The sequence below is a fragment of the Carassius gibelio genome, chromosome A18, assembly GCF_023724105.1.
Source record: "Carassius gibelio isolate Cgi1373 ecotype wild population from Czech Republic chromosome A18, carGib1.2-hapl.c, whole genome shotgun sequence".
NCBI lineage: Eukaryota > Metazoa > Chordata > Actinopteri > Cypriniformes > Cyprinidae > Carassius > Carassius gibelio.
Genome location: NC_068388.1, coordinates 22,700,655 through 22,719,666, shown reverse-complemented (window position 1 = coordinate 22,719,666; position 19,012 = coordinate 22,700,655).

Genomic DNA, 19,012 nt, shown 5'->3' with positions numbered 1-19,012 from the left:
GGTCTCTAAGTGTAACCATTGATCCCTCTTAACATCCTCATGCCCCTCTTAACATCCTCATGCCTCCACTTAATGTTCACTTTATCACTTTCACTTTATTCACTACCTCACATAGACACACTGACAGTGTCACCCTGTTTGCACATTTGCTCCTTGTACATCCTGTATATCTTAATATTTAAGACTACAGTCAAATGCATATATGCACATTGTACATCCCTGTACATCTTAATATTTAAGACTACAGTTTACTTTCTTGCACATTATTTTGCATTCTATATTTAATTCTACAATATACATCTTTTTTATATTTTATTCTTATATTTTTTATTGTTTACTTTTATTTCGTTCTTACATAGCTATATTTATGTATATTTTCATCTGTGTTGTTTTCTTTAATAATTGCACTGTCCATAGAGCACATTGCACATTTCACTGCTGGTTATATATGCTATATATAATTGTGTATGTGACGAATAAAAATCTTGAATCTTGGTACAGCGTCCCTGGGAAGCCCAAACAAAGATGATTGGACTCCTAGATGAAAATAACAAACAAACTAACAAACAAACTACAAACGCAATTCTTCCTCTTCTCCGTCGGAGCGCAACAAGACCACGCTATGGAAGGCCGTTTCAGCATAAAAATGTTCCAGCGTTACTCGTCGTAATTATATTTTTACTAGTAACAATTAAATTAAAGAGCACTATAATTTAATTTGTACTTGTAACAATTACAATTATAGAGCTCTATAATTAAATTTTTACTAGTAACAGTTATGATTGTAGAGCTCTCTAATTGAATTATAGAGCTTTGCAATTGTATTCTTACTAGTAAAAAATGAATTGTAGAGCTCTATAATTCAGTTTTTACTAGTAACAATTCCAATTAGAGAGCTCTACAATTCATTTATTATTAGTAAGAATTCAATTGCAGAGCTCTGTAATTAAATTGTTACTAGTAATAATCCAATTGCAGAGCTCTACAATTCCACTAGAGAGCTCTCTAATTCAATTGTTACTAGTAAAACTGAATTATAGAGCTCTCTAATTGTAATTGTTACTAGTAAAAACTGAATTAGAGAGCTCTTTAATTCAGTTCTTACTAGTAAAATTCTAATTACAGAGCTCTATAATTGTATTATTACTAGTAGAAACTCCTATTCATGAGTTGCAAAACAAAAGTGTGTTTCAAAATAAAAGCCCTGTAGCGTGGTTCTAAAGTATCCAGAAATATATTACAGACTTAGATAACATATTAATCATGTTCACATTAAAGTAAAATTAAGATGATGCCTGAGATGAAAGCCTATATTTAGTAGTTATATTCATTCACCTGTGTATATTGGTAAAGCTAAGAGCCAAGAACACTCCATATCACTGGACATAATATAGGGTGAAATGTCCTAAATGTGCCTAATGTGGGAAACCTAAGGTTTAGTGTTTGTAGGTCCCGCATAAATACATGAATGTCAGTGAAACTATGGATTATCTGAAGCTGTGGTGCTATGTCATCAAAATCACATATACAACCTATATGAGAAAGTAGCACAGAAAGGAGGGACCTTGAGTGAAAGCCACCCAAAGTGTTTTGACTAACTTGATATTAACAGAGGTCAAACAAAAAGACATTTTTCAAAGCAGTACGTTATACAGATCGGCCGAAATTAAACACATAACAGGCCGTTTCTGATTTATGGCCGGGTCAATTGGTGCATCTCTAGTAATCTTGATGAGACTCATTTAGTGACAAAATGCAACTCTTGGCGCACACGGGAAACTGCACTTAAAACTCGATCAAAGGCAGATATTGCAGACTGCTGTCCTGCCTCTCCACCGTGTACTTCGTCCATGTCGACTGCGGGCGCCAAAGTTTCCCGTCTGCCTGTTTATATACCCCAGTTGAAAATGCATAAGGCATGATTAGCATAATTATATTTTACCGATTACAGAGCTCTGTAATGCAATTGCTACTAGTAAGAATTGCTATTGTAGAACTCTGTAATTCAATTTTTACTAGTAAAATTGCAATTACAGAGCTCTCTAATTCTAATTGTTACTAGTAAGAACTGAATTATGGAGCTCTGTAACTTAATTCTTACTAGTAACAATTCAATTAAAGGGCTCTGTAATTTAATTATAGAGCTCTATAATAAAATTTTTACTAGTAACAATTGAATTACAGAGCTCTACAATTGAATTCTTACCAGTAATAATTTGATTATTGAGCTCTATAATTGAATTACAGAGCTCTCTAATTGAATTGTTACTAGTAACAATTATGATTAGAGAGCTCTGCAATTAACCCTCTGGAGTCTAAGGGTATTTTTGGGGCCTTGAGAAGTTTTGTCATGCCCTGACATTTTTGCTTTTTTCAGTTTCTTATAAATATCTAAATGGGTAAAGTCTAATATCACTGTAATCAGCACAAACTGGGCTATAATAATATGTGAAATACATGCATGTACATGATTGTATTTTTGAGATGAAATGTTATGCATGGTTAGTGAAAAACTAAAAATGTTAAATCACTTGAATAAGGCAATAAAACACATACATAAAATTGGTTGCCGGAAAAGTTGAGAACTGGAGCTTGTAGCCTAGAATTTTTCTTTCTGAATGATGTGAAAATCATCTTGTTTACTCACTCACAGAAAACAATATATTGATTTAAATTTTCTAAAACACTTTTTGTTGGTAAAAGTCATATGCGAGTAGGCGTCAACTATCATGAATATCATTGTGATTTACACCTGAGAAGACAAAGCCCTGCATAATGAGCTGCATAATGAGCCTCTCAGTCAGCTGTGCCACTGTGAGGGAGGACTTACAAGAAAGAATGTGAGAACAAAATAAAAGTATATAATTTTATATTTGTAGTTTATTAAGAATATATTTAATTATCCCACAACATAATTTAATATCCACTTGGGGTTAATTATAGTTTGGAAAAAGTATTTGGAAAAAGTCTGACTAGTAAAATGTTTACACTTTATGTGAAAACTAGTACAAATAAATAAAAAGAGACTTACTCATGTTTATGATCTCTGCTGAATAAAGTGCTTCATTCTTTTTTCTGAGGAAATTCATTTCTCAAATCCTCAACCACATCACATCTTTTTGGAGTGATTTATGTCTTATTCCTCTCATCGCGAAGCAAACAGTAAAATAAAATAAAAACAGTCTCGCTGCCTTTTCTTCTGTGTGGGCGTGTTCAAGCCGCGCGCTTCAGTTTGAATCTGAATAGCGCGTTCAGAGCGGGGGCGTGGTCACATTAGATATAATGAGCGGAGATATGAAAAATAGACATCGCGTTGTTTTCATATGGATTACTTTATCTCGGAATATTTGTTTTCGGCAGCACTTGTTTAGTTTATAGCTTTCTATAGATATCTCTCTCATGTCTCTTCGTTGAGTATTCACGGAGTTACAGTTCATTTTAATGAAATGTTTGTACATGACGATCAGCGGAGACAAAGACTGTAGACAGCGCACTTTGTTTGTTATCTTTATTTTATAAGTGCACAAAGGTTTTTTGTTATTATGTCTGTATCCAAAAAAAACTAGACCCTTTACAGATTCGATTGATGTATTGCTATTATCTGTACAATTAAAACTGAGAGTGTAATTTAAGTTATTTTCAGGGTTATCAGGAGAAAATGACTCAAAACGCATATATGCGTTAATCGACTCGAAAGGGTTAAATTATAGAGCTCTGCAATTACACATATCTTTAATGCGTATTTTTACTAGTAAAAATAAATTGAAGAGCCCTGTAATTAAATTGTTACTAGTAAGAATTCAATTAGAGAGCTCTATTTATTGTAATTGTTACTAGTAAGAATTCAATTAGAGAGCTCTATAATTGTAATTTTTACTAATAAAAATTGAATTACAGAGCTCTATAATTGTAATTGTTACTAGTACAAATGTAATTGTAGAGCTCCATAATTGTTATTGTTACTAGTAAAAAACGAATTAGAGAGCTCTACAATCATAATTGTTACTAGTAAAAATTGAATTATAGAGCTCTCTCATTGTAATTGTTACTAGTACAAATTAAATTATAGAGCTCTTTAATTTAATTGTTACTAGTAAAAATATAATTACGATGAGTAACGCTGGAATGTTTTTATGCTGAAACGGCTTTCCATACCACGCCCTATTTTTTTCAAAAACCGGTTCTAGTGACGTCTAGTAGGGTTTTCTCGATTGCATTGTTTCATTCCAGGGAGCATCACTGAATGGACAACTCCAGATCTAACAAGCACTTTAATAGGTGTTCTTACCATATTCAGAATGGAGTCTGTCGCCTTAATGGCTGACATTGAGTCTATGTAAAGGTTCCTGCATAAGATTCTGATCTTTTAAGGTTTCTATGGTGGCCAAAAGGCAACTTGAGTGAAGGCTTAGAGGAATTCAGAATGGTTATACATCTGTTTGGAGCTTCTTCATCCCCAAGTTCTTCTAATTATGCACTCAGGAGATGTGCAGAGGACCATGGAGATATGTTTAATTGCAGAACAGCAGAAGTCACCCAAAATAATTTCTACATCAACAGTGCAACATTCTATTTGTGTCACATTCGACACTCATCTGGAACGATGCACTTTGCATTACAACTTACCTTTCAAAAGTTCCCCACATGAAACTGGGAATGTGAAATGGTGATCGTGGAAATAGTCTATCCCTTAAAGTTAACGGAAAAATATTTTCTTGCGTTTTTTTGATCTGTCCTAAAACCATTTTCATAAGTCCTATGCTCTCAGTTCATGATAATTGTTCAAATAGTTTTATGATCACTCTGTGAATGGTGGCTCTGTTTTCCACTGTGTTAAATACAGTAACACAAACATATAGATTTAGGGTAGCGCCATATTTAATTTCTGACATTAATAAAAAGGAGGCTGTGAAGGACTGAAGTACACTGCATTTATGAAAAAAGATAAATAAAATAAAACCTATATTATGGTAATGTGGGGTAAAACTGTTTATATATGTTTCCCTTTCATAGGTCACTTCGATGCTGCGGTGACGTCACCTGCTATGGGAACACCTTCGGTGTGACGAATGTCTGAAGCCCTATACCATCCCGCCAGTCCTATTGGCCAAACAGCGCTTGGCACCGCCCTACGCATGCGTACGCATCGTATACCTGGGTGCCGTGTGCCATTTCGCTCAGATTTCATTCCTTCAGGGAAGCGAATCATATGTGCCCTAAGAATCATCTCGCGTTCTCCAGCAGTTTCTACGAGCAGTGTTTAACTCCTCTTTCGGGGACGCGATGAGTCAACGAAAGGTAAGAGCCGTATAATGGGTTTATCAGAGGGAGGCACTCATGAGAGATTCGTTAGCAGCCTCTCTACATGTTCTCTCTGTGATAGCCTACGGCTATGGTAAAATAAAAAAAATTATAAAAAAGTATCCGCGCTCTGGAGTCTATTTCTTAAGTCGCCTCGCTTCTAACCCCCACCGTTCGCTTCTGCGGTCGCCGAGGCCCAGCACGAGGTGTTGGTTAGGGGCGATATGTGCGGCTTGACTATGAATACAGTGATGCACTGGAGTTTTTCCACTTGCTCGCTCTTCCCCACACGAGCGTGTTAATCAGAGCAGATTTGCTTTTCTACTATGTTTGTCTAACCGCGGCTTCGAACTCAGAGTAGGCTCTGGCCGGCATACGTGGTTCTCTCCCTCCGAGCGGACAGGAGAAACGCGCCTCCCCTTCCTCAGTGTGCTATTTATGTGGCTATCCGCGTGGTGGATAAAATACCCTTCTCACGGACCTCCACCAAGAGGTGTCAAGGTCCTGGAAGCAGCCTTAATCAGCGCATATCACGAACGCCGCGGGTTTCGCCACGATTAAGTCCTCCACTATAGAGTGCTGTTGGACCGCTAATGCACATCCAACACTCTCACTGCCGTCCCTACACTCTAACATTGACTGTCTCGCAGCAAACAGCGCTTCGAGCAGCATTGGATCGGGCTGTGACGCCAAACGTAAAAAAATACAAATAAAAGATCCCTCAGACCCTCTGCGCAATCCAGCTTTCAGAATTCGAGGGGCGATTCAAGGGTCCTACACAGACGACCCGTTTATGACGGCTCGCACAGCCGCCGCTTTTCGTAAGGCGGCAGAGCCCGATGTTCAATTCGTTGGCCTAATTCCTGCCGTGGACACGTTTCAGGATTATACACAACGGGACGCAATGGCTCTTATGCATACACTTTCCCTGTGCACGAATGCCGCAGGTTTTTCATGCACGGACATTTAACGTGTATGACAGCGTTGCAGAAAGCGGAAATTTTGAGACCGCTAGTATTGTTTCGGCCCGTGTGGAACGCTTGCCCGGCATTTCTCAATGGGTGTTACGCACAATTTGTCATGGATACACCATTCAGTTTTTAAGAGGCCCGCCTCTTTTCCGCTGAATTCTTTCCACTGTGGTAAACCGATGGAAATAGCGGTGTTGCGACAGGAGAGGTCAACTCTGCTGAGCAAAGGGACTATAGAAAACGTAAACCCCTCTCAGATGGAGGCAGGATTTTACAGCCGTTATTTTGTAAAAAAAAAAAAAAAAAAAAAAAGAAAAAAGCGGCGGATTGTGAGCCCGTACTTCTCAAAATGCATGGATGCAGCTCTGGCCCCGTTGCGGCTCTAGGGCGTCCGTGTTTGAACCACTTAGACAATTGGCAGGTTTTAGCGCAATCGCAGACTTAAGCACACTCTCATCGGGTTCTTGTGCTGAATCACTTAAAGAGCCTGAGCTTACACACAAATTTTCAGAGAAGTGTTTTAATTTCCTCTCAGCGGATAACCTTTCTGGGAATAGAATTGGACTCTCGCGCGATGACAGCAAAGCTTTCTCTCCCGCGCGCTCAGTCGATTGCGTCATTGCTGCGGCGCTTCAAAGCGGGTCGCACAGTGACAACGAGATTGTGCCTCAGACTTTTAGGTCTAATGGCAGCGGCATTCCCCGTAATTTGTCTGGGGTTACTTCACATGCTCCCTTTTCAGTGGTGGGCGAAAAGACTAAATATTTCACCCCGTTGTCTTCCGCATCGGACGGTTTCGGTGACATGGAGTTGTGTGATGTCGTTAAAACTATGGATGCCAACCGAATTTCTCCTACTGGGGTTGGGCTGGGGATTTGTGCTTTCCCAGAGACCGTCACGACGGATGCGTCTTTGACCGGTTGGGGAGCTGTTTGTCAAGGGCGACCAGCCCACAGAGTGTGGACAGCAGCACAACGCAGTTGGCATATAAACAGGTTGGAATTACTGGCAGTTTTTCTGGCTCTCCAGTATTTCGCGAATCTGCTGATCGGCCGTCATGTGCTGCTCAGATCAGACAACACAGCGGTTGTGTCATACCTGAATCATCAGGGAGGATTACGCTCTCGCCCCCTGTGCAGGCTGGCGAGACATGTTCTTCTTTGGTCTCAGAACAAATTTCTGCCGAGCTGTTCATGTCCCCGGACGTTTTAACTTCGGCGCGGATATGCTATCCAGACAGGCTCTGGAACAAGGGGAATGGAGATTACACCCCCAAACGGTGAATCTCTTATGGCCTACACATTGCCCACTATGCTACTCCCTATGCCCCCATCGCCCCTGGGCTTTGCTGCGTTAGCTCACAGTAGGCCCAGGACCAGTCTGTATGCTTTTTCCCCCGACTCATTTGATCCCAGCGGTATTATCCTAAATACGGCTGGACAGAGTGGAACAGCTGCTGCTGGTGGCTCCGTGATTGCACACGCAGCCGTGGTTTGTGGACCTGATCAGTCTGTTAGCGGGCTCTCCATGGAGTTTCCCCTCAGACAGGTTTTATTATCACAAGCACAGGGACTGATTTGGCACCCGAGGCCAGATCTGTGGAAACTGTGGGCGTGGCCTCTGAGCGGAGTGAATTAGTATGTCCCGGTCTTTCTGTTGAAACTACCGAGACTATACTGAGTTCTAGAGCAGCTTCTACGAGACGCTTATATGCTTTCAAGTGAAGACTGTTTACGACCTGGTGTTAAAATCGTAATGTGGATCCAGTTTACTGCCCAGTGGCTTCAGTGCTGGAGTTGCTTCAGGATCGTTTTTCGAATAGAGTGACACCAGTCACTCTAAGGTTTACGTGGCAGCTATTCAGCTTACCACAAATATATAGACGGTACCTCAGTGGGCCATTATCCACTGGTTTCTCGTTTCATACAGGGTGCGTGACGGCTGAGGCCTTTCCACCCATGCGAGTTCCTTCATGGGATTTATCCATTGTGTTGCAGGGTTATCAGGGCATCTGTTGAGCCCTTGGAAACTGTACCGGATAAATCCTGACTCTGAAGACACTTCTTCTTATGGCTTTATCCTTCCTCAAGAGAGTTGGGGATTTACAGGCTCTCTCTGTCTCACCCTCGTGCATGGAATTTGCACCGGGATCTGTGAAGGTGTTGTTGAGACCGAGGCCTAATTATGTTCCTAAGGTCGCATCTAATCCCTTTCGCTTTCAGCAAATGGTCCTGGAGGCTTTATCCCCTGCTGAGGCGGGGTCAGAAGATCTAAATCTTTGCCCCTTAGGGTTTTAAAGACTTATGTGGATCGTACAGCCCCATGGCGTGAGTCTGACCAGCTGTTTGTCTGTTTGGACATAAGAGTAAGGCCATGCGGTTACAAAACAGCGCATGTCCCATTGGCTGGTGGAGGTAATATCTTTAGCCTATGAGGCGCGCAGACTCACTTCGCCCTTAGGAGTTAAAGCTCATTCCACTAGAGCTGTGGCTTCTTCTCAAGCTTTTCTCAGTGGATCTTTTATGGATGATATCTGTGCTGCAGCAGGATGTAACCATGGTTCCCTGAATAGGGAACGAGATGCTGCGGTCCTGGCCGTGCCATACCTTGATAGCATTCTTCTTCAGTCATGAAATCTGAGCGAAATTGCGCGCGGCACCCAGGCATACGATGCATACACATGCGTAGGGCGGTGCCAAGCGCTATTTGGCCAATAGGATTGGCGGGATGGTATAGGGCTTCAGACATTCGTCCCACCGAAGGTGTTCCCATAGCAGGTAATGTCACCGCAGCTTCTCGTTCCCTATTCAGGGAACCATGGTTACATACTTAATGGAGATGTTATTTATATATATATATATATATATATATATATATATATATATATATATATATATATATATATATATATATATATATATGCTGCATAATATTTATATATGAAAAATGTATTTCACTTCTGCTCTTTGCATGAGACATTTTAGTTTGTCATATCACACTCACTACACTGTGAATATGTGGGTCATAGAAAGAAATGGTCGTCTGTCAGCTGTCTTGCTTTTGCTTGTGTTCAAGTAAATTGGCCCTGAACCTGCTGTTTCCTATGGCAAATTCACACAAGCTGCTCATTTTTGTCTGATTTGCTGTTCAATCTCATGGACAGCTTTAAAAGCTTGTTACTCTTGTCACATCCTAAGACGTATGTCATTGTTGCTGTTAATACTGTGTGTTAACTCCATATGTAACTGTGCTTCATTGATGCCTGACATCCTGTTGGGAGGTGTAGTTATTGCTGGTTTTCCTCTGTTCCTCCCTGTCCTCTCACAGAAGTCCTAATTGATGTCACCTGTTCCTCGTCAGAGCTGTGGAGCGGAGCTTGTATTTAAACCGAGGGAACGGACACTACACCAGAGAGAGTTTGGATTGTCTGTTCTCCCAGTTGGTGGTTTAAGCAGTGGCGCTGCTTTAAGAAAGCCTGTTGTATTTGATTGCTTTTAGGTGTGTTTGACATCAGCTGCGGCTGGATGTAACCGATCGGCGAGAGTAGCCACGTGCAGGTGGGGACAAGCTGCAAACGGAGATATGAAGCCGGACATGTTGTGGCTCCCGTAGTTTGCTGCAATTACGTCAGTCATGGCAGATCACGTGGCGTTTGCTTACTTGATCGCGTTTAAGATGTGTGTATAAGTGGTGTATGGAAAGGTGTCTTCCAAAACAAGATAACATATTGGATATATACTTTAGCAGTATGACATGAGTGTTTCTGCTAATACACAATGATAAAAGTAATCTATAAAAAATATTCCCTAGTGGGTATGTGTTTTTTAAGAAGGTTTACAGTACCCTCCTGTTGAGCTCTTTTTAACATTTTAAACATAACACCACTGATTTTCATATACAGAAAAGCACAATTCTGTTGGATTTATGTTGTGATTTTGACCAGCTATTTGAAAGTGAACAGAATGTTGTCAAGTTGATAAGCTGAAGTTACAGCAAGTTGTTAGCAGTTTGCTAACCACATGCAGGTGAAGTATAAACACAGCAAAATAAACTACAGAATATGAAGAAAACAAACAAATGGAGGAACATAATGTATTATGTATCATTTGTATAGGAACATAGATTTTTGACTACATTAGATTGTATGTTTTTAAGATTAATATTTTAGTTATTAAAAATGCTCATTTGAATAGGTTATGCCGCTGAATACTGTAAAAGGTCTGTATAAAAAAGAAAATCATGCAAAATAAACATACACAAACTTTACATTAACAATAAAGTAAATAAAGTACAACACTATTTAATAAATATGATTTGCAGATGCAGTAAGGAGGTGGGTGCCACTTTTATTTGATCAACATATGCTTTTTTCCTAGTTTTGTGGAACAGTGAGGAAGTCAGCGAAGAGACATGTTGTTGATTTTGATGTTTTGTTTTCTAGGTAAGTTAGGTTACTTTGTTTTCAGTTAGCATCCCCTTTTTGTTTGTTATTTTGGTCTTAACCCCCTCCTGAAGCTACAAGCGTCTTATTCATTTTTTTTAATTATCCATATTGTTAAACCTCTAATTTTCCCTTACCCTTTAATGCTATACAAAGACTTGACATTGTAAATAAAATCTTGAAGAGTTTCCATGAGTGTGAGTGCTGGGATTACAGATAGTCAACTCTCTCTAACTAATTTTGTTTTTGCAAGTTCACTGACACAATTGTTAATTTTTCTTAAATGGCATATGTTACTCCCCTTGTCACCCCTAGACACAGAGGGGGACGTAACATATTTGGGGGCTTGTCTTAAATCCTACTATTGAAGTCTATAACAAATGCAGAAAGCATGACTTGCTGGTGATAGCAGATTTTTTTTAGTATCACTGTTCCAAGAGAAGCTGCTAAATGGGTAATTAAAAATAAGCTTTACACGGAGCTAGTTGGTATACTGCCAAGCGATTTGGAAGACATGGAGGAAAATACTGAGACTGCAGATGTAGGTTGTTTTGCTGGTCTGCCTCCCAGTATTGATCCTACCTGTCCACGCATTGACCCTGTAGTTGCGCTTAAGTTTAAAGAATTAGATCTTGCCTTGAAGAAGCAGGAACAAGAGCTTCAAGTAGTTAATCTTCGTACATTAGATGTACAGGCTAACAGAGATATTAAATTGCGTTCCCTGGATATAGAGGCGGAGACTTTACGGCAAAAACCTGTCCGGGCACAGCGTGCTAAACTTCCCTCTTCCCCTGCTAGTGTGCGAACTACTCTTTCCTCAGGCCCTCAAGAGTCTCACTCCACTTTTGATGTGACCAAGCACATAAAGCTTGTACCACCGTTTAAAGAAACGGAGGTGGATTCTTATTTTATAGAGTTCGAGCGTATAGCTGGTAAGCTGGGGTGGCCAAAAGATATGTGGGGGCTATTGCTCCAGTGTAACTTAGCTGGCAGGGCACAGCAAGTGTGCTCTGCTCTGTCAGTTGAGCAGACGGCCGTTCTCCGAGCTTATGAGCTAGTGCCAGAAGCTTATCGTCAGCGTTATAGAAGATTAACGAAAACAGTCAATCAAACATGCACAGAATTTGCTAGAGAAAAGAAAAACCTCTTTGAAAAGCGGTGTGGTGCCGGTAGAATTTCGAGTCTTGAACAGCTTCAAGAACTAGTCTTACTGGAAGATTAAAAAAATTGCGGTTATCGCTGATGAATTTGTTTACCAACAAAAATGTTTTTCCGGTGAACCGTATGTTTCAGAATCAGCCTCCCACTGTCTCGAACAGTGTTGGAGATAAGCGTGTATGCTTTTATTGTCTCGACCCTGGCTATAAAATAGTGGACTGTAAAGTGTGGAAGCATCAAATGGGCACAAATACTAAAAGTTTTGCTTTCATTCACTCTTCTGCAGCTGTTGAGAATTATATGCTATCACACATCTATGGTTACAAACCGTTTATGTTAAGAGGAACCGTTTTTGCTCTCCCGATTCCCCTGCATACCCGGTCTTGATTCTACGTGACAGTGGGGCTTGTCAGTCCCTTATACTGGATAGTGTACTGCCTTTTTCATCAGAGTTTTATACGGGCACAAGCATCCTGGTTGGAGGTGTTGAACTGGGTTGTGTAAAAATCCCGCTACATGGTGTCTGTTTGTCATCTGAGCTAGTTTCAGGACCTGTTAAGATTGGTGTGTGCTTTGAATTGCCAGTGAATGGGGTAGACCTAATTCTAGGGAATGATCTGGTAGGTAGAAAAGTGTTTTCAACCCCAATTATGATAAAACCTGACTTGTTTAGTCAGGGGAATTTATTTACCAGTTTTTCCACTGTATTTTCAGATTGCGCTGTTACTCTTGCACAAGCCAGAAAATTTTCTGATGTCATTGATTCCTTTATTGCACCATCGTTTGAACCTGCAGAGTGTACGCTTGAGATTGAAACTAAGCTAGATCTTCCTAGTGATGAAGAGATTCCTCCTGCAGAGCTGCCATTCCTGAAGACTGGTAGGGAGCAGCTCATTACTATTGTTACGTAATTGTACGTATCTTGAGGGGTGTGCCTATTGTATCGCTCTCTTGTTTCTGCTTTTTTTCCAGGTTAAGAAGCAACACCTGCTGTTAATCAATGCTCCTAAGTGACAGCCTCTGCTGAATCGCTCTTGTGACTTCTCCTAACCATAAAAGCCAGCTAGTTCTCCAGTGCAGTAGGGAAGGGAGGTTTTCTCATTGTCTCTCTTGGGAGGAGTCCCCGTCGCAGACATGTGGTTCTTTTTTGGTGACTGATTGTTGTAGGACTCTTGTTTTTGAATCCCTGAGTGCAGGGCTAGTTGTTTGCATGTTTTATTTTCCAAGTACTTTATGATTTAAGGAAGCTGTAAGGAGGTGGGTGCCATTTATTTTTATATATTCTCTTCTCCTGTTTATGGGTAGTCAGGGAGGTAGGTTTAGTATTGTCTTTTGGTTTGCATCGTTATTTTGTGTTTAGGTTATTTAGGTTCCTAAAGTATTAAGACTTATTTTTGTTTGTTATTTTGGCCTTTGCCCCCCTCCTGAATTTAATTTGCTTCCATGTAATGTCTCTGTTTCTTATGTTCTCTTAATAAATCTTTATTTTTGTCTAACTTATGGTCTGGGTGTTGAGTCAGTGCTGGGACAGAAGACAGGGGCTCTGAAGACGATTCATTTATTTGGATCATTTTTTTTTTCATCTGTTCCTTCTCTACGCTAGACAGGGGAGATCTTAACACTATGCAACGCTCTGATCCAACCCTTAAACATCGCATAGAAGCTGCCGATGCAAATATTAAATTGCCAGCTGGGGTGGAGTATTATTGGGACAATGAGGATTTGATGCAAAAATGGAACCCTAGATTAGCTGATGATGCCCTCGCTAGCTGTCAAATAGTGTTGCCCTTTGCTTACCACTTGCAAGTCCTAAAGCTGTCACATGAGCAAGTTCTTGCAGGTCATTTAGGGATTGCAAAAACGTATTACCGTCTCACTAAGTATTTCTATTGGCCTGGAATTAAGTCTAGCGTGTCCCGGTTTTGTAAAGCGTGTTACACATGTCAATTATCAGAAAGTGCCCCCAGCCCCCTTACATCCAATACCAGCAATGGGAGAACCATTTGAAAGGTTAGTAATTGATTGTGTAGGCCCTTTGCCCAGGTCCAAATAAGGAGACCAGTATATCTTGACTATACTGTGTGCTGCCACTCATTTTTACGAGGCTATCCCTCTGCATAATTTAAAAGCTAAAACTGTAGTCAAAGAACTAGTTTCTTTCTACTTCTGCGTTACCAAGGGACTAACTTCACTTCAAAGTTGTTTGCGCAGGTGGCAAAAGAGTTAGGTGTTAGTCATGTGCTGTCAAGCGCATATCACCCACAGAGTCAAGGTGCTGTGGAACGCTTTCACCAGACTCTTAATTCAATGTTGCGTGCATATTTTTTAGAGTCTGGGAAAGAATGGGTTGAAGGCTTACCCTTGCTGATGTTTGCCACCAGAGAAGCAAAACAGGAGTCAACTGGGTTCAGTCCAGCAGAACTGGTGTTCGGCCATAATGTGAGGGGTTATGACCTGATTTCTTTATATTGTTACTGTCAGACACTACACCTGCACCTGAGATGGAAGATCCTGTGAATCCACCTCCATCGCCGGACACTGTCTACACAGGTCATGAGACTGAGCTGAAGACTTTGCAGGATAAAATTGTGGTTGTGTGCTGTGCTTTGACCAATATGTGTCCAAGTATTGTTGTGAAGGCATCATGTTAGAATTATTCACCATGCTCACATCTAATATATAAATGTTTTTTTGTTTTCCAAAAAAATTTTTTTGTAATGTCTCTTCTCACATATACTGTTTTTTAACCATGTCTGTTCATAAAATACACAAAGATTGAATCAAATTCTGCCTCCTTTATCTTTATTAAGGAAGAATTGTGCAAAATCAGTGTTCTTTGGTTGCAAACACAATTACATAACTTAAATAGTAGTAACAACCAACTTAATTTCAGTTTCTTTACATATTTAACATGTAAATACATTCAGATGAATACATTTATAAAGAGTCGATAGAAATTATGAGAAACTGAAAATGTATGAGGTAGGTTGTGGGTGAGAAGTCACAGACACATGACTCTTCTCTGGCTGGTGCGCTGCTGAGTCCCACGCAGTCTAAATGGAATCACTGTATAGGACAGTTCTGATTATCGCAAGCAAACATGTCATCAAGCTCTTCAGGCTGTCTGTAAAAGCACTACAACACAGCCTTTTCACATGCCCTTCTTTTGGGCTGGAGGGTATTACCTTGACCAGTCGCTCTGCTCGTTAGGATCGAGTCCTTTGATTCTCTTTATTTTCTCGTCATATCTCATCTTTGCATTAGGATTTAGTTTTAGGCGGTATGGTCCGACAATGTTTTCTTTAGCCCGCTGCATTTTGTAGGATTATATTCTGTTTTTCACGCTAATTTCTCATTATTTTCATGCCAGAACACTAGCCTGCTATGCCAGACGATGTTAACTGGCCAAACACCCATAATTCTTTGCGTTCTGATGACGTTGCCGCCCAGTTGGTCACAAGTGTTATGGATCTCTATTTTTTGCATCCATTGTGGAATAACTCACGGTCAGAAACTGCGTCTTGGTAGTAAAAACACGGCATGGTTTTGCAGCGTACAGTGTCACAAACAGAATGAAGCGATCCGCCAGAAAAAAGAATGAATGAAAAATAGGCGGAAGATAGTTTATTTGAATTTGGCGCTCACTCCTGGGACCATGTGACGCGCTCTGACGCACCTGTCAGCTTTTTTTTTATTTCTTTTTAATTTTCGACAGTTTTTATATATGTGAGGGTGTGTTTTATGTTGAATGTGAATGTATCTGCATGATTACCATCTGTTTGAGTGCAAATCAGCCCAAATCAGCTCGCTATCACTGTATGATCACGGCTATCAAAGTGAACGCGTCTATATGAATAGAGTGAGTGGATTATTTACTTTGGCACATTTGTGTTATTACCATCTGTATAAGTGGCCATCAGCACTTATTTGCATCGTAATTCATTGTAAAAGATGCCTTTTTAGCAATCTCAGGAAGTTTTAAATAGTCTAGAGACCTATCTTGCTCACCTCTCTACACGTCAACGTGAAGATATTGTGTCTAATTAGTAGGTTCCCTATGCTGCTCTCAGATGTCCCCAGTCAAACTACTCTCATTTGTCATGAAATTAATGTTGGAAACTCCCTCCTGTCAAACAGCACCCATATAAGGGTTAACCACTGAAAACGTGAGATCATGAAAGAGGAAGTGCTTGTTGCTTGAATGGTTTCATTCAACCTAGTCAAAGCCCCTGGAGCTCACCCTGTTTGCTGGTACTGAAGTCTGACACTAAATATAGATTCTGTAGAGAGTATCGCAAAGTTAATAGTCTTACTAAACCAGACTCTTTCCCTTTACCTCGGATGGAGGATTGTGTGGACCGAATTGGTGCAGCCTGCTACATCCCTAAACTTGACTTACTAAAGGGCTATTGGCAAGTGCCACTAACAGACCGGGCCTCTGAGATATCTGCTTTCGTGACTCCAGATAATTTCCTGCAATATTCTGTAATGGCCTTTGGGATGCGAAACGCACCAGCTACCTTCCAGCGTCTGATGCACAGACTTTTATCTGCAGTAGCCAACTGTGAAGCTTATCTGGATGATGTAGTGATCTTTCCAGATACATGGGAAAACCATCTAGAGACACTTACTGAGGTTTTTAGTCGTTTGGCTGAAGCTTCGTTGACGTTGAATCTGGCGAAATGTGATTTTGCAAAAGCCATTGTTACATACTTGGGTAAGAAAGTTGGCCATGGTCAAGTTTGCCCGGTGAAGACTAAAGTGTTAGCCATCCTGGACTTTCCAGTTTCCATAAATAAATGTAGTTTCATAACAAGGTTCGGGAGAAGCACGTCAGATACTTAGCCTAATTAGCACAGGTGGAATCACTTAAGATAATCAACCTTAGGGTATAAATACAGATGAATTAGCCTACCTGTCTCCATTGACAGTTTATCAGCATCCCCCCTAGGGGTGCTCCGATCACGATCGGCCGATCGTTAATGCGCATTTCGTCAGTAAAGCCGGTTCTCTAATCAGCTGGTTAATTGCATCAGGTGTGTGATTTCACATAGAGCAGCTGTTACTACACGGAGCCGTTGTTAATAGAGAAGATGCACCAAAAAACGCTGAAAATGAAGTGGATTTGCGCATCTAATCTATTAACAACGGCTCTGTGTAGTAACAGCTGCTCTATGTGAAATCACGCACCTGATTGAATTAACCGTTGATTAGAAAACCGGCTTTACTGACGAGATGCGCATAACGATCGGCCGATCGTGATCGGAGCACCCCTAATCCCCCCCTCCACCAGAGTTCATTTTACACTTTTATATACAGGGAGGGGGGGTACTCTAGGTTCGGGCCGTCCCGAGCTCTGAGCCCCTTCCCTGGACAGCACGCCAAATATGCATTATAATACTTCAGCTAATTATATGTAAGTGTGAACTCGTGAAACGAGAGTTGCATAGATTTTTGGGTATGGTAGGGTACTACAGAGGATTTTGTGAGAATTATTTTTGTGAGTCCCTTTAAGAAATTCCTATGGAGTGCAGAGTGTGCCAACGCTTTTGCTGCTGCAAAGGACATTATGTGTAATGCCCCTGTGCTTGCTTGCCCCAGACTTCACCCTGCCTTTCCAGTTGCAAATAGATGCCAGTGCAGCTGAAGTAGGAGCAGTTCTCCTGCAAGAAAATGCTTTTGGAGTGGACCACCCAGTATGTTATTTTTCTAGAAAAATATCCAAATGTCAGCAGAATTACAGCACCATAGAGAAAGAGACTTTAGCTCTCCTCATGGCTTTCCAACAGTTTGAAGTTTATGTTGGAGGTAGTTGTACCCCAGTGTTTACTTTATACTGACCACAATCCCCTGACCTTATCTCGAATGTGTAATTCTGGTCAATGCCTGATGCGCTGGTCCCTCATTGTACAAGAGTACAATTTGGATATTCGTCATAAAAAGGGTTCCGAAAATGTCATTGCAGATGCACTGTCCAGAACCAATAGTGCAGACAGTTGACCTGTGGATACTTTGCCTCTTTGTACGGGAGTACATGTTTTGTTGCATTATTACAAATTACAGTGGTAATCTGTAAATTTATGGGTGGGGGTGTTACATCCTAAGACGTATGTCATTGTTGCTGATAATACAGTATGTAACTGTGCTTCATTGATGCCTGACATCCTGTTGGGAGGTGTAGTTTTTGCTGGTTTTCTCTGTTCCTCCCTGTCCTCTCACAGAAGACCTAATTGATGTCACCTGTTCCTCGTCAGAGCTGTGGAGAGGAGCTTGTATTTAAACCGAGGGAACGGACACTACACCAAAGAGTTTGGCTTGTCTGTTTTCCCAGTTGATGGTTTAAGCAGTGGCGCTGCTTTAAGAAAGACGGTTGTATTTGATTGCTATTGTGTGATCAGGGCCTGTAGTGTATCTTCAAGTGATTAGAAATTTGTTTCTTTTTTTTTTTTTTTCTGCCTGCAGACGCAGTAAGGAGGTGGGTGCCACTTTTATTTTATCAATGTATGCTTTTTTCCTGGTTTTGTGGAACAGTGAGGAAGTCAGGGAAGAGACATGTTGTTGATTTTGATGTTTTGTTCGCTAGGTAAGTTACAGTAGGTTACTTTTGTTTTCAGTTAGCATCCCCTTTTTTTGTTATTTTGGCCTTAACCCCCTCCTGAAGCTACAAGCGTCTTTATTCATTCTTTTTTTTTTTAATTATCCATATTGTTAAACATCTAATTTTCCCTTACCCTTTAATGCTGTACAAAGACTTCACATTGTAAATAAAATCTTGAAGAGTTTCCATAAGTGTAAGTGCTGGGATTACAGATAGTCAACTCTCTCTAACTAATTTTGTTTTTGCAAGTTCACCGACACAATTGTTAATTTTTCTTAAATGGCATATGTTACTCCCCTTGTCACCCCTAGACACAGAGGGGGACGTAACGCTCTCAAAAATGAAAACTCTGTCATTCCAAATCCATATGATTAATTGTTTTTTTTTTATTATTATTGGAAGACAAAAGGAGATGTTTTACAGAATATTAGCGCTGCCCTTTTGCACCATTTTATTTGATATAAAAATTGTCTGATAGATGGTTTGAAATTAACAAGAATAATATTTTTTTTTCTTCCATCATCTGTTAAATAAATTGACTTT